At 37.8% G+C, this 16162-nt stretch overlaps 1 protein-coding gene across 1 annotated transcript in view; it reads left to right on the forward strand.

Annotated features, from left to right (window-relative positions):
- The first annotated feature begins 454 nt into the window (after positions 1-454).
- yes1 (YES proto-oncogene 1, Src family tyrosine kinase) overlaps positions 455-16162 on the forward strand; it is a 51955-nt gene continuing 36247 nt past the window's right edge. The window contains exon 1 of the mRNA XM_069191075.1: positions 455-993. The gene's annotated coding sequence lies outside the window, so the exon portion shown is untranslated. The remainder of the gene's footprint in view (positions 994-16162) is intronic.

Here is a 16162-nt window from a genome sequence, read left to right on the forward strand (position 1 = left end):
AACAACTGATTCAGGTATGGGTCTATTTTTTTTCAATTGCTTAATAAGACCTTTCTCGAAACCGATATTATTTATTGTCCAAATGACGCATGTGCAATAACTTCGAACTATACTTTAAGTGTACCCCGTCCTGATGTTTTATACAGTACTGCACTAGATAATCCACTAAGGGGGTGTTAACTGGCACCTTATCAGTGTTTTTCAAGCATCTGTTCTGCAACACATTGGCACCTTGGCGTCGCCTCTGGCGTTTTTCTAAGGGCTTCGGACGAATTTATAAGGGAAAACCCCCGTAACATTCTGGGACGGTCCTGGATCCTGGAATTCTCTGCCGTACAAACTAGAGGGCGGCAGAGGGTCAATTGTGTTCTGCTCTTCCCTACTGAGCAAACAGTTTAAATGTGTAATTCAACATGCCAAAACCCTTCATTCTCAAAATGGTACTTCATTTACAATGATAATGCAAAGATTATCTCTTCCATAAATGTTGTATTTCTTAAACTGTGCCTCTGGTTCGCAACTAAAGAGATGGAAGGGGTGCTTTCTCCGGTTGCTCTGTGCTTCCCTGGATGAAGGGCGGCCATATTGTTGGATGGGCTGTTGCAAGTTTAGTGAGAGGGAAGTACACAGGAACTGGTAGACTTTTTAGTCACTTGGTCGCCTTTTGTCATGTAGATTACATTTTGTACCCGTTGCACCTCGCAGGCTTTTTTTCGGTCTTTGTTTTTTTTCTTTATTTTTTTCATTTACTTGGTCTTTTTATTTGCACGTTGCTTTCCTTTCTTTCGTTGGGGTGTTCTGATTTGTTCCCCTTACATTATTAAACCTACAGTTTGTTGCGGGTCTCCTGCATGGAACAGAGATGGGAGAGGCAGTGATTTCAAGTTTAAAATAACAATAAAAAACATTGCCGAGGTTCTCGTCGAAAGCATTACTTGAAGAAACACAAAGACACGCATGTAAGCTAACAAAGAAGAGGAGGATTTAAAGAAGGTAAGAGACTTGAAAATTCGTGGAAACATGAATCGCAGTCTTAATATCAAGTAGGTAGGCCTTGCGTCTTCTTTTTGTGTTAAGAAAGTTTGATGTGACCATAACAATGTTAGTTTGGGTTTCATTATGTACAGATATCACGATGCTCTTTTTAATATGACGTTTCAGTTATATTTAAGTAATGTTACTTTTTATGAACAACGCAGTAGCATAACTAAGGTTTCTGCCTTCTAAGGTTGATTAAAAAATCTCAATTCTGGTTAAATTATTAAATTATTTCATCGCATTATTTATGAATTATATGTATTTTATTTAAAGCTTTTATAGAGAAAAACGCGTTTTGAAGGTTTATTGCGAAACATTTACGTGACCGGTTACACTAACTGCAAGGGTGCTGGAATATCTTGCAACAGCTGTTACTGTACATCAAGGAAACTTGAATAGTATTTCTTTCCTCTCTCTGTCAGAGCTACTTACTCGGTCATTGTTTTGATCTAAATTGAGTTATGGGCCCTGGAATCGCGGCTGTTTAGCAGAAAAATGTGTTTTTGAAACAGTCTGTAGTTGTTTTTTCCGCTTTTTTTTCCATTCATTAAATGTTTTCATTCTTGAATTAAAATGCGGAGAGAGAATTCAATCACGTGGCCGGTTTTCATTTTATAGAGCTTTCCACACTTTGTGCTCGTAGTTTAATCTAGTCTAGTTTAATATTTTCGGGCTACTATGAGTAGCCAGCTGAAGACGAAAGTATTTCTGCTAGGTTTGATTATTGTTACAAGCTTCACGTAGGTATGTGCCTTTAACGCAGAGTAGTGGTTATTCATAGAGGCTCCATGTTTGAACCTTGACTCCTGTAGTGTACTGGTCCATTAAAGACTGTAGGAGGGTACAGTAACTAACAGTTCTGTTTTAGAAGTAGTTCTCACAGTTAAGTCTTGAGTTTTTGATCCTTTTTATTGATTAACCATTGTTTGTAGGTCTGTACAGTACAGATCTAGTTTAGTATATGTAGATTTTGTTTAAATTGCTGAACAAGTCCCAGTTTGCTGAACAAGTCCCACTTTTCATTCTCACATGGATAGTCACGATCATCTTGTGAAATAATGGGTAAAGAAGTAGATCCAGGAATTTCCATGGGTTGTCTATTTCACAGAGTATCCCAATACAAAAATCTTTGCCAAACATGTGTGAGGTTCTTAAGTAGTCTTATATTAGGTATGGAATAATCTTTAGTGTTTGTGAAGGACTTTCATACTTGTTCTACAAATCTACTGTGATATAACTTAGACAATGTGAAATGTATTTATGATCGTTACATCTGGAGCTGCTTCCAGTGTGACTGAAAGTCACTCATGATGTCATTCACAGCGCTGATAAAGATTAATTGCTTGTTGCCTCCTTCTTCCTAACACCTGTACCTGATGCATATAGCTTGTTATGCTGTACATCCACAGGTTGGGCTACAGTGACAATTCACCTATAGTGAGTCCGCATTCCATCCTCAACAGACGGTGTTAAACCCTCTGCTTGGCTCCGCTAAACGGAGCCAGTGACTTATAAATCTAAACATAACGCTGTTCTCTTGAAATTCAACATTAAAAAAGTGTTCAACATTAAAAAAAAAAACGTTGAAAAAAATGTAGTTGAACTTGATTTACAGGCTATCAGCCACCAATACTTAATTCCCAGAAGAAGACGCATAGAATGAGAGAGGAAGGTAGTTTGGAAATATAGCATGTTGGAATTCATCCGGTTTACCCATTGTGCTGGTCTTTCTGGTAACTGAAATGAATTCTGTTTTTATGATGTTTAGTGTCATCCAAGACACACCAGAAATGTCAGACTGCCATTGTGGGCCTGTTCTGAAATATTCTGTTCTTTCTAAAAACAGAAAAAGCAGTAACACAACAGAGTAGCAGTCATGGGTATGCTGAACACTCGGTTCTTTTAATAGAAAACCTTTAAATGGTGTTTCGTGTAATTGTTTAACATGCTCTGCTTCATGCTTTTTGATATAAAAACAAGGTTTTTTTCTTATTCAGTATAACTACTGTGCTCTTCCTTTGTGCCATCCAAACTAATTTGACCACAGGATGCTTTTATTCGTATTGTATTGATATTCCATTTGTGACTACTATAAAATTCCTTACAGTACAGTATATTTGGTGTTCAGTTTTCATTTTGAAAATTGACCTTGACAAGTTTGGCAGACACTGTAGATTGTTGGTATAGAATGTAGTTTTGTCAATGATGATGTGGTTTAAATTGTTAACTTTATCCTTAGCATTACACATAGTGAGTGCAGAAGAGGGCTGCCTGTCTAGATCTGTAAAGCAAAATGGTGAACTTAAATGTGTATTTTGGAAACATAAGCTCTACCATATATGTTTTTTTTTCTTCAGAATTTCATTTTATGTTTCGGGATTTATTTCTGCATTTGTTTTTTTCCTTTGCACTACATCATGTAACTGGATTTAGTGTGGATCTTGATGCTCTTGAGTTTTACTAGACTTATTCATTTTCTGCATTCATCTTTTTACAGATTATAGTTCAAAGGTCCAATAAATGAGAAAATGTAGTGTTTTCAGTCCTGTGGCTAATATGTACTGTGAAAGGCCTTTGGCAGACATAGCAGAAAATAATTGTATTCTGTTAATTCAACATGTACTTGGTATGCTTTTTTTGAAAGAGAAATGATCTGAGGATTTTTTTTCTCCTGGATGGTGCAGAATACACCTGGCAAGTACACCATACACAGTTCTAACTCAGTGGAATCCAAGAAGAATTGCTTTATTTGAGGAACAGCTTAAAGGGAGATCAAGACATAAAATCTAAATCTTAAAGACAGACAAACCCTGCAGCTTATCTCAGGTCTGGCTGAAAATTTTAAGATGCTTATTTAAATTAGAAAAGTTCTTTAGGGGTGTGAGGTGCCATTAGTAGTCATGCATGAAGGTGAGGAATTGGGTCTTTGTCAGTAAAAATGAAAATTTAGTATCGCCTGCATTTTCAGTATGATGCAGATAAGATAACCCATGTTTGTTTGTTTGACTTTATTGACTTGAAAAGAATTAGAGCTAATCTGCAGTAGTTATGGTAAGATCTGGTTGCACAATCGTATATTTGCAACAAGTACATTACTTCTGCAAAGAAACATTGAAAAAATCTTTTGCTATCAACTTCACTATTAAGTAAATTAAAAACAATTAGTGATGAGTATCTAAAATAACTTAATGTGTATTTTACCAGCAGCTCAGAGACCAGAGAGTAATTTATAAAGATAACCAGTCAGATGTATTTGCCCAGCTGTAAAAACTGCCTGCAGATTGCACAATTTAAGCATTTCAAATATAAGCCATACAAGTCTTGGTGGTGTGAGATTTCTGGAATTTAACGAGCCAGAAAAATTACTTTTTGAATTGAAGGTGAATAAATCCGAAATGAGTGACACAGGTAGAGGAAAAATTGAATGAATGACTTTTGGTTTTTATCAGATTGCAGACCTGCACTCACAGGTCGCTATGGCAACCAGCCACGTTTCTGTGCCACCTGATTCTTCTGGCAGGGCCGTATGAACTCGTTAGGGGTGAGATTATGAGTACTCCTGCCCCTAACGGCGCCTCACATGGTTATTCCGTGTATTTAAGTCCTACCTGCACTCTACACCAGCGCTCAGTCATTGGGTTTGCTTCCCTGGAATCAAACCCCTTCCTTGCTGTGCTATACCATTACATGCTCACTTCACCGTGTTCTGACTTTTGCTCATGTCCTCATATTCTCTCCTGGATTTACCTTGTTCTTCCTTGTGTCTACCAGGCTGAGGACTTTTGAAGCTTTGATTCGACTCCTGGATTTTCCCCTTTCTACAGACCTGCACCACTGCTCTCAGTGTAGTGCTTTCCACTTCACTCATGCCTGTTTGCTTGTTATCTGCTCAGAGCCTTGCGTGTGGATGCATCCCTCTGCATGTCAGTGTGCGCTGTTATGAGGACGCCAAGATGTTGATCGGTAGACTTGCCATTTGCCAGTGAGAAGCACAATACCCTTAGTACGAATTGCTTTCAAAACACCTCTGATGCCTTACCTACATTGACACTTAGATTAAGTACTTTATATCCTATTAGAAAATATTCATTCTGACCCCTACTTTATTAAATTGTAGATCCATGTGACCTGACATGGGATCCTGGGGTACGCTGTAATGGCGGGGAAACATACTTGCACTGTTCATCAAAGACTTTGACTGTTGGTTATCCATCTGTCCTGTCCATCAAGAGCTAGGGGATGATTTTTCGTAGTATTAAAGACAAAATTTTAGGGACAGCCTTTTCTGCTAGAAACAACATCACACACTGCAGCTGGTTTTTTCTACTGTGAATAAAACAAATGCAGTAAGAGTGATGTCCATGGCGGTGATCTGGAGCAGAAAGCAAAAAAATGTTGACTGGCCAAGATAACTTCCAGATTTAAATCCTGATGAATATGGATTTCATAGTCGGAGCACCCCAAAAATAGCCATTAGCTCAGTGACTGCAGTCATTGGATTGGCAAAGCTTCTCAAATTAATACACAAGGAGTTTGGTGAGCTCTGTGGGTTGTGGACTTCTTGCCGTTATTGCCTCAAAGGGATATGGAAACAAATACTGATGTTTGCACATTGAAACTTAATGTGAATGTGTCCCGATACTTGTGGAATACTTGTGGTCACTTAAAATCACTGGGTTGAACACAAAGTATGTTTTTATTTGAATATGATCAAATGTGTGTATGGAATTACCTAAAAATGAAGCATATAGTGCTTAATTCATGTTGGTCTCGTGATTACAAATTTCAGTGTAAGATGTAGTGGCTTAGGATGTTTTTCGTTCATCAGAAGTAGCTTTCATCACATAAAATACCAGATGCCACTGGTTTAGATCAAACATTCACACACATCTGAAGGAAAATAGCTTACAGTGCGTTTTAAAGCATTGCTCATGCATTTGGTCATGTGGAAAAATTACCAAAAGTTGTGCCAAAGACAATTTGGGATGCTGATATAAGCCTGGACTTAAAAAAATAAAACCCTGTAATGACTTGACGAAATTAAAATGAAAACCATCATTGAAAATGCCAGAAATCCACAGATAATGTTCTCAGATATTAGCAGTGAAAACATTTATGCAATGTTACCATCGTGATTTATAAAATATGTTTTTAGAAATGTCTATAAATATTTGAAAATGTTGTTATACAAACAGAGAATTGGATGTTGGGTTAGTATATATTGTTATATGGGGTTACATACTGTTAGTCAGACTTGTACATAATTCAGACAGGAATATCTATTTTAAATCAAGCCGTTACAAATGCTGTGTTACGTCTTCCACTAACAGTCCACTTTGTAAGTACAAGTTACTTATTCTGATATTAGCCACTGCTCTCCCCATTCTGGATCAGAGTGAAAGCAGTGTTATCAGTCAGCTTAAGACCCTGAGGGGCCTCCAGTAGACTCAGCCCAGGCACGCAGGGCCACCCGCGACACCTGGGTGAAAGAATTTAAGGACTCTTTCACTTGTGCATAGTTCAACAATATAGCATTGAAGGTGCTCATAATTTCAGAACTTTTTAGCCATTATTATGTTTTACAGTTATCCTTACATTACATCTTTATATTAATTAAATAAGTCTAATGATTATCTGAAAACTTTAAATACTACTATTAAGCATTATCCAATTCATTATCTCTTTCTTTTGCAAGGTTTTATTTAGGTATATTTGTAAATTATTTGATACTTTGCTCTTGTATTTTATTTTGAGGTAATGCATTGTTGTAAATTAGGGACAATTTATTTTGAAATCTGTCTCAAGTATTATGAAGAGGGCACATTGTGACCAAGATATCAGGCAGAGTGGAGATTGTAGCTTCTGTCCGAGTTAAAATGTTTTTCACGTGATGACCCGACTGAAGTTGGAAAACCTCTTTCCAAACACGCTGCCTTTTTTTTTTCCAAGATTGTAAGGTTCTTGGTTCCTGACGGCCACAAAGATGGTTCCAATGCAAGCTAAAAATGTCTGGCAACTGTTTTTTAGGTTTGTCACCATTAGCTCCTGCAACACTAATAGTGCTGTTTTTAAAAATACAGGCAAGATTAGCAGCGATTGCTAAATTGCTGAACAAGAACTCCCTTTGCAAGTTAAGTGAGAGCCGTCCTCACTTTGGGGGGGGGAAAACACTGCATAAGTGTTCTAGGTACCCTTAAATGGCGTATTTGGCACACGATAATTTGATTTTTGTTGAGGAGTCAGTGGCTGAAGCAGTGATGGGTGGACAGAGTGACAGAGCCAAGCCATTTACTTCTAAAACTGCTGAAGCAAGTGGAACACAAAACCGCATGCTGAGGATCTACAAGAGGATGGGTGTTGATTTTTTCTTTTTCTTTGCAGACTTATAGATGAAGCAGTTTTGACTCTTTTATAGAAATAAAAATAGTTCCACGGTTCTTCTAGATTTGACAGCGCCATAGAGTATTTTTTTTTGTGCAAAGTGTCTGTTTTCAGTCCTGAATGAACTAAATAACTCCTTTATGAGACTAGCCCTCATCTCAGCAAGACAGAATGCTGTGGGAAAAATGGGAGAATTTCTCTTCTGAGTTTAGATATCAGCCACTTTCTGCATGAGTGAAGTTAGTGTCAAGAAATGTTTCACATTTTCCTATGAGTTTTGAAGGACACAATAAAGGAAACTAGAAATTCATAGTATATAGGTATGTGAAAGACCTCGAGTGGCAGGAGATGTGCATGGCATTGGTGACTAGTAAGCATAAACATACATTACAGTAGTTATAGACGGGGGATATGTGACTCTGAGTTCAGCTCACATGAGGAATAGTCTTGGCAAAAACAGAATGTGTAGAGTGGCTCCAAATATCGGAAGCAAATACCTTCACTGTCACCTCCAATCTTGAACTGTAATGTGATTTCAGTGATTAATATTTTAGTAGAATAGCAGTGGAATATTGTTGGCTACATTTATGTTGCAATCTTTTCTACCAATAAAAATTAAAAACCGAGAAACACTTGGGTGCAACTGTTCAGGTAACATATTTCCATGTTACATTTCCATGCTCAAAAACTGTGGGAAAAATGCACAAATCTTCACTGATGTTTTTTAACAGAGGAACAGAACTCTTTTTAAAAGAAAAAGAGAAACAGAGTTCATTTAGAAAAGGACTGATAGATGGAGGAAAGACACCCTGACCAACCCAGTCCTCCCTTCTAGCCCTATTAGTGCTCACTCACCTGCAGGATTCTGCTTCCATAATCCGGTGTGACTAATGATATAACACTGGTTGAAACCACTAAACTCTGAACTATAGGGCTTCAAGTTGCACCCAGGAGTCCCCCAAGTATAGCATCCATGGATTGTCTGAAATCAAACCATGAACACGCATACACAGCTCACAAAATGGATAAAGGATATACATTCAGCCTACTCCTGACCAGCTGAAATGTTTTGTTTTTGTAATGTTAAAAAAAACAATTGTAAGCACTCAATCTCTACTTTTTCACACTTAGTGTTTTTACTGTGTTAAGAAGCTCTTAAATACAATACTCTTTTCAATACAGGTTAAGTCCCTTACATTTGTGTAGTATTTTTTCATCCCAAATCACTTTCCATATACGATGGGGCCCACTCATCCACCGCTGAAGTGATGTGCATCAGCCATTATCCCCCAGCACCCCACTACATGGCAGACATGATGCTTCATCAATTAAAATAAAGGGGAGATTAGCCTATATGGGATATTTAGTCAGGGAGTGGGTTTAATAAACCTACTGTTTCAGCAGGGATAATCTTTTTGACCAAGTAGTGAAGACCACAGTTCAATTATTCATGGGATGGCACCTTGCTCACCAAACTGGGACACTGATTTGGAAACTGTTGTCTAGAGAGAAGAGCGTTAACTGTTGGTCCTCCAGTCCAACCAACAACGAGTTGACCTGTTACTCTGATTTGAAGATAATACTACATTTAAAACAGTGTAGCTGTACTGTTTTGCTGTCATGACTTGAAAAGAAAATGATGGCTGAGTATACTTTTTGAGATGTCATCATGTCAACGTTATTTCCACTTTTTTGCATGGGTGACGTATTCCATTCTGTAAAAAATGCAGACCCAAAAGACTGTTAAGATGTGAACATTTCATCACTAAGTCTTCATGGTGAGGTTTGTGATAAAAGCAGACTTAATTTCTGTGAAAAATGTGATGAGGTATTGAAAAGTGACTTCAATCTATTGGAAAAGGCCATTTGCATTTATTGAAGATTTTGTAATATTGGGTTACCTAAAAGTCACAAAAGCCATATATTAGTACTTTATTTCTGAAACACTTTATTTTTGAAAACACTAACGTTTTAAGTGCTAGTATGTGCCTCAACATACAAACATAGGCTACTAACACATAGACTAGCTTACAAAATAAAATGTAAGCATAAGGGATATAATGCCCCTTTACCGCAATAAAGTGGTTACTTTCTGAAATTAAGTTTTTTGTGTTTGCTTCAACCACCTGCTGTTTAGTGTGGCTAATTTCTTTATCTTGTATAGAAAAAAAATATTTTATAAAGTTTATTACACTTAAAACTACCTTCTAGAGTTTCGTTTTGAACAATGCCTGTAATGTTAATCAGAGTAGCTTGATGTGTGTTTTCTTTTTCAAACATTCGGAACCTGTCAAAGTTTGAAAACTTTGCATTCGACTCCTGTCAGTCCTGAGCAGCTGCTGTACTTTGAGAACTACGATTGTAGTGATTGATGCCTTTTGTTGCCTTCAGCCTGGTTTAAGTGTACTTGAGCAGCACTGTGTGCATTGGATGAAGATCTCTAGTGCAGTAATCTGCAGGTGAGAGCATGTTCTAGTTCCTAGACAATTACATGATAATGGCACATTTTACCTGTACAGTAGCACTGGAAATAAACATTATTACAGATATTAGTAATGCGTTGAAGAAGCACTAGATTTTCTTTAGTCCCTTGATACAGGATTCTGGTCATGGTAGGATGTGTGTGTCTGGAACCACTGAATGCAGGGTTTTGATATTGCTTAGTGTCTTAATTTTCTCATTTAAAAATTAATTACGCTCAACATGAAGTGTATTTAATAGTCAACTGGGTTTTTTTTCCCCATTTGGTTTCTGAGAATAAAGGCATAGAGCAGTCATTGAGTTACTCCTCACAGGCTCAATGTAAGCATTCAGCACTACATGGCTTTGGTGTAAATCTCGGCATCAGTTGTTTTGACTCGCATTCCAACTATTAGAAGCCGTAGCAGGTGGCGAAGCAAACAAAGGGCGCGGAAGGAAGTGCTCGTCTAAGTGATTGGCAGGGGCTGCAGGGTGCCACGATCTGTCTGTTCGCCTGCTCCCCAAACAAACCCCCTTATTGTGCGCGAGCAATTAAAGGAAGCGTTTCGGAGCAACTCTGCCCGCCAGTTTGTTCATGTATCCAAATCATCCCTGGCTGGGTTAATGCTGAGAAACCACAGCCGCTTTGTGAATGTTAGATGCTTATTTGTTTTTCAAATCTGGCAGAATTGAAAGATGGTGTGATACTGTCTGGTGACATTTAAATGCGTTTTAAGCATTCAGCTTGGAGCATAGCGGATTGTCATTGGCGCAAATCATATATGAGTAATAAGAATGAACTGTGCTGAATTTTTTTTATTCCACTGTACACACGGGGGGGGGGACCCACGTTTTCCACCATTGAAGTTTGAAGTGTGCCACCATCACCTGGGGATGTGTGGCAGACATCATGTACAAGCAGCCTCACTGCAGTGCAGATCAGGTGGAGAGGTTCAACATTGCGCCACAAGTTGAACTGAGGGGGAGCTTTAAGTAGGCCAGATTGAGAAAATTTAGGGCAGAGTTTAACCAGAACACCAGGGTTAACATCCCTTCTCTTATGAACAGTGCCATGGAATCTTTAATATCCAGATGATCAGAACTGTGGTTTAGTGTCTCAACTGTGGGATGTAAATGAAAATAACTTTGTCAGTGTCGCCGAATAAAACTTGGACCATTTTCTGTGTGGTGAAATTTTTTAAACCAAGCAATTTTAGCATGGTACAGGTTTACTAAATTGTAGAAATAGGTTATATCTTCCATCAACATTTTAATGACTGTTAATTAAAATAAGGTAACACATTTTGCCTCCCACACCATTTAACTTTCCAGATATTTTAAATAATTCCATTTTGGGAGGTATGTGTAATAGAACATTAGGCCATATGTGCTTCCTCTTGGAACTGCAGTGAATAAGGTGGGGCAGGAATGTTGTCAGTAAATTACAAGGAGGCCCTGCTGCATGCAGATGTTGTAAATGTGGGAGAGGCTGGTTTGTACAATGGCTGATTGCAGCAGGATCCTAGATCTTTTCACCACTGCCATCATAGTAAAGCTAACTTTACTGTGACTGAGATCCTGATGTGCTGAAAACTACTGAGTAACCAGAGCTCCTTGTGTTTGTCAGTTTATCTTTGCTCTTGGCAAAGTGATTTGGTAGTAGGAGCACTGAAAGTTAATTATCTTCCAGAACTGAGAGAACCATGGAGCTGAATTTCTCGGAATGTCATGCAAATCTGATAGCTTTTGATATTTGAGAACCGTCTCGTTATTATTTGCAATAAAGGGTTGTCAAAATAGCTTTGCTGTATGAACGTGTTAGATGTGCTACGATAGTTATTATTGTTTTAATCTTGGTCATTAATATTTAACAGCTGCTGGTATGCACTCTCATAGTCATAAGAATATTAGTAATTACTGTGAAATTAAATGGTGGGAAAACCTGAAAAATTCTTCAGTGCATGATATGGAAAGAAACAGTATGCTTCAGTTGAATTAAGTAGCTGCTTAAGTGTGGAGCACAATGTACATTTCTTCAGAGTAAGAATAACAGCTTACCAGGAGGCTTCTGGTCAAAAGGCTGAGCTGGTTGCCCACTGCTGGGCGAAATGAGAGAGAAATGTATTACTGCTTTTTTACTGAAGATAAAATTCCTTGACTGCAATCTTAGTGTGAAGGCCAGCTTCTCCCTTATCTGAAGGGGGGACTGATCTAAGCTTGTGCTTGAGATGTTGAAAGAGCTAGAAAGGAGGTAAACGGTGAAGTATAATTAAGCATCATTCCAGTTTCCCAGTTTCAGTGAAGGTGAAGTACAGTTATATTTTGTATAGTTTTTCTTTTTTCACCTTACATGATTGTTTAAAGGTATGTTGGAATTTTGAAATTATAAGGTCAATGTTACTTTCTCTCCGGTCCTCGGTAAGGGCATCAGATTACATTGAAGACTTCAATTGAAATAGCTGCACCATGTTAATATCATTTCATATGTCCAGGATCAACCTGCTGATAGTTATAGTGGGCTGTGTGTGATGTCGTTAGTGACTTGTCTCAGTTCAGAGCAGCCTTGCCTAAGTGCGAGATCTCTCTGAATGTAGGGGTCATACTTTAGGACAATTAAGAAATTAGCACTCTACCTACATAGCGTAACTACTGAGCTGTTAATTAAATGTATACTCTAAATGTACTCTAAAGTGTTGTCAGTTGTAAACGGTATTGTAATTAATACAATTTTACAGTACGTTTTCAGGGAGAGAATGTTGTAAAGTATACTCCATAACATGTCTTTTTAAGTCCATTCTACCTTTTGATATTTATAATTACTATTTATTTGGCATTAGGTTTCAAAGTTGTTGGTTATTGACACTTCTGTGACCAATTTAAAATTAAACAATCATTTGACAAGGCCCTAAGAATTGTCAGGCAACGTTTTTCCATTTTTTCAACATGTAACATTCCTTCATTAAGTGAATGTCTACATTTTTGTTTTGCAGTTTTGAAAGAGTCTCAATTCATTGGTAATTATCTCACTAATTTTTTTATAAGGCTACCATGCAACTACAAAACCTCACAGTTTTCTGAGTTTTTAGATTCAGAAGAAGTATATCCCAAACCTTGTTTTTGTTAGCTTGACGGGAAGCTGTACAGGTCTTCAGTTTGAAATTCTGAAGCAAACATATTGCATTGTCACTGAGCTGACACATTGGTAATGTGTAATTATTGCATACCCAGGGGCTTGCAGGTAGACCGACTCCTGTGGTGATCCCATGTGTGTTGTGTTATCTTGTAGTGTCTGTTTGGGTAAGCTGGAGCTCTGGCACCAATAGTTGACTGCATCTAGTACAGACACTGATACTAGATATCGGTTTAGTGCTTTCTCTTCATGTTTGTCAGCTCCTCTGGCTAACATGAAATAGTGCTCATTCCTTCTGTGCTGTTTTTTTGTTTCAGTTTCTAGGCTGCTGTAATCGGACACTTACTAAATCTTTCTTAGTAATGTGATATGTACATTACAAGTTATCAAGGAATATCACAAAAATTTGAAAGACCAAATTTTCTTTCTCACTGCGTGTACTGGTAGATTGAGGTCCAGTAGAATGTTTCCAAAATAGGTCAAATGTAATATCTCAAGACATCATCCTTCTACTGATCGTACTCTTGCACAAGGAAAAACAGCAATATAAGGTCCTTGGGTCAATTTGAAACTAAAAAGCAAAAAGAGAGACTGGCCAAATGGCCTTCTCCCTTTGGCAAACTTTCAAGAAGGCTTTGAAGTGGTGTGGTGATAGTTGATCTTCAGTGAGTCTTGCCTGTCTTCTTCCCTCAGGGGCACTTTACACTTTGCTTTGCCTAAGCTGCTTTCTTCAGCGGCTCCTCAACATGGTGAGAGTACTATTAGAATCAGATTCCCTGGAAAGCTGCTAGGATCACAATCTCTTTGAAAAACCTGCTTTTCAGCTGCTCTAGGCTTTTGTTCCTGAAATACTATCTGGTAAATTACAGTGTCCTGAAGTGCATGTTAGAAGTATTAACTTTCAAACTGAATAATTCTTGTAACACCGACTCAAGCACAGACAAAAAATATATCCATAACCACGGGCAATTTTGTTCTTTTATGTTTTAAAACGTAAAATATACGTCTTAAAAGAGCAAGTCAAAGTGCAAATAGATCAGATTTAAAAAACACTGCAGTACATTCTGAGTAATTACCAATTACATACTAAGTGAAGGGATGTCTAAAGCTTGGTCAGATAGGTATTGTACAGAGGGTATGTTTTGTCAGTAGAACTAGTGGGATCCCACCAGCCTCAGCCATGCATCACTGTGCAAACAATTCAAGAATCAAGACTTAATGGACTAGAATTGATCATGCACATTCATTTTGACTTTTTAAAACTAATACTCCAGTTTGCATTTCAGAATGCTAATTCAAAAACCACTTCAGTAAAATACAATATAGAATAAGGAAGGATTTGCAGGTAGTGCACAAAAAATGGAAAGTAACCTGAAAGCAAGGTCTTCCCCTTAAATGTGTCTTATCCTAGCCTGATTATGGTCATGTCAGGTATAAAACTGCTGGACAGGCCTGTTGCCTATAATTGTGGCTAATGTGTCTCCAAGATGAGACCTCAGTGACTTTGAAAGACGGGTGATTGTTGGGACGTGTAACAAAGTAACCAAGACAGGTCAGCCTGCTGATGTTTCGTGAGCAGTGGTGCCCTAAAATAGAGACGGCATGGTAATTTGAAGGAAGGACATTGGCAAAAGCTAGAGGAATTCTTCAGGATCTCTGTGAACATCTGTGCATAATTGTGAAATGCAAGGCTGAATACGTGAGCAGCTGTAAATTCCAATCTGGTGTGCAAGCAGCCAGATTCATTTAAACCTTGGTTTGGTAACTTTGTCTGGTTATGTATTATGTGATATTATACCAGCTGTCTTTGGTTTCTTGCTATATTCACTGTGTATTGTGCCTTATTAATATTCTATGGTTCACTAATCATAAGTCACCTTGAATAAGAGTGCCACATGTAATAAGAACAGCCCTGGACATCCACACAGACCACCACTGTCTGTATGCCAACCACCTCCTTCCTTCTGACATATTATTGCTAAACGCCTCCTAACAGCAACATTTAGGAAGGCGTGGAACATGTACTCTTATTCAAGGTGACTTATGATTAGTGAACCATAGAATATTAATAATGCAAAGTACACAGTAAAGAGGAGCAAAAACAAAAGACAGCTGGTATAATATCACATAATAGAAGAAATTACCCAAATTAAAATACGCTGATACAAATTACAACATTCAGTAACTGAACAAATTAACGAAAGCAATACAATACAAGGCACAGAAATTGCAATGATACATCACACAAGCTGAAGGGGGAGTCTGAACAGGTGGGCTTTGAAGAGGAACTGTTTGAGGAAGAGTGGAGATAAGGCTGCTCCAACAATTAGTTAATCCAGCTAGAATGCTTAATTGAATCAATTACAGGTCAACTGTAAACATCTCTAACAAATTATAATGCCTCATGGTTACTTAATTCTCATGTAAAGCTAAGCAAAAAGGAAATAGATTGTATTAGAAAGCTCATGTCATAATTTGTTTAATTTGATCATTCATGTCTGATTTTCATTGACTACAAAAGTTTTTATTTAATTTTCTATTTCCAGTTATATCATGGCATCAATTTTTCTAGAAGAGGGTAGGAAGAGAAATTAGTTCCCAGCATGGACTTGTTTTCCCTTGGTCAGAGACGCACTCTCTATTGCACCACTAATGAGCTTATGATCGGATCTTCTCTGTCGAGAGAGATGCGTCACAATTTTCTAATCTGGTCAGTCTTGTAAGATTGAGCCTATTTTGGTGCTTGGTGCACTAGGGGAAGGTCAAATGAATTGAATTGAATTGACATTATGTTTAATAGCACGCTGTGCACTGCAATCATCCCTGCTCTGCAATACATGAGTCCTAAAAAAGGTATCCCTGATGCCTGTATTGTACCCTTAATCTCTTTTCATGGCTTCTTAGTTTTTCATTGTATGCAGTCTGGATGCTTTACAAATAATAACATTATATGCATGTTTTGTTTGTATTCACTTTTCAGGGATGCATTGGTCATGTGCATATGACAGTATATGACCAGTATTAAGGTACTGGTTCATACTAATTAATATAATACATAATTAACGTAGTTACCCACTGGATCTTTTTTTTCTTTGCTCTGTGCAGGTTATTGTGCATGGACTCCAAAAGGCCTCAGGGCACCAGTAAACATTT

Source organism: Lepisosteus oculatus, chromosome 6 (genome assembly GCF_040954835.1).
Source record: "Lepisosteus oculatus isolate fLepOcu1 chromosome 6, fLepOcu1.hap2, whole genome shotgun sequence".
Classification (NCBI taxonomy): Eukaryota; Metazoa; Chordata; class Actinopteri; order Semionotiformes; family Lepisosteidae; genus Lepisosteus; species Lepisosteus oculatus.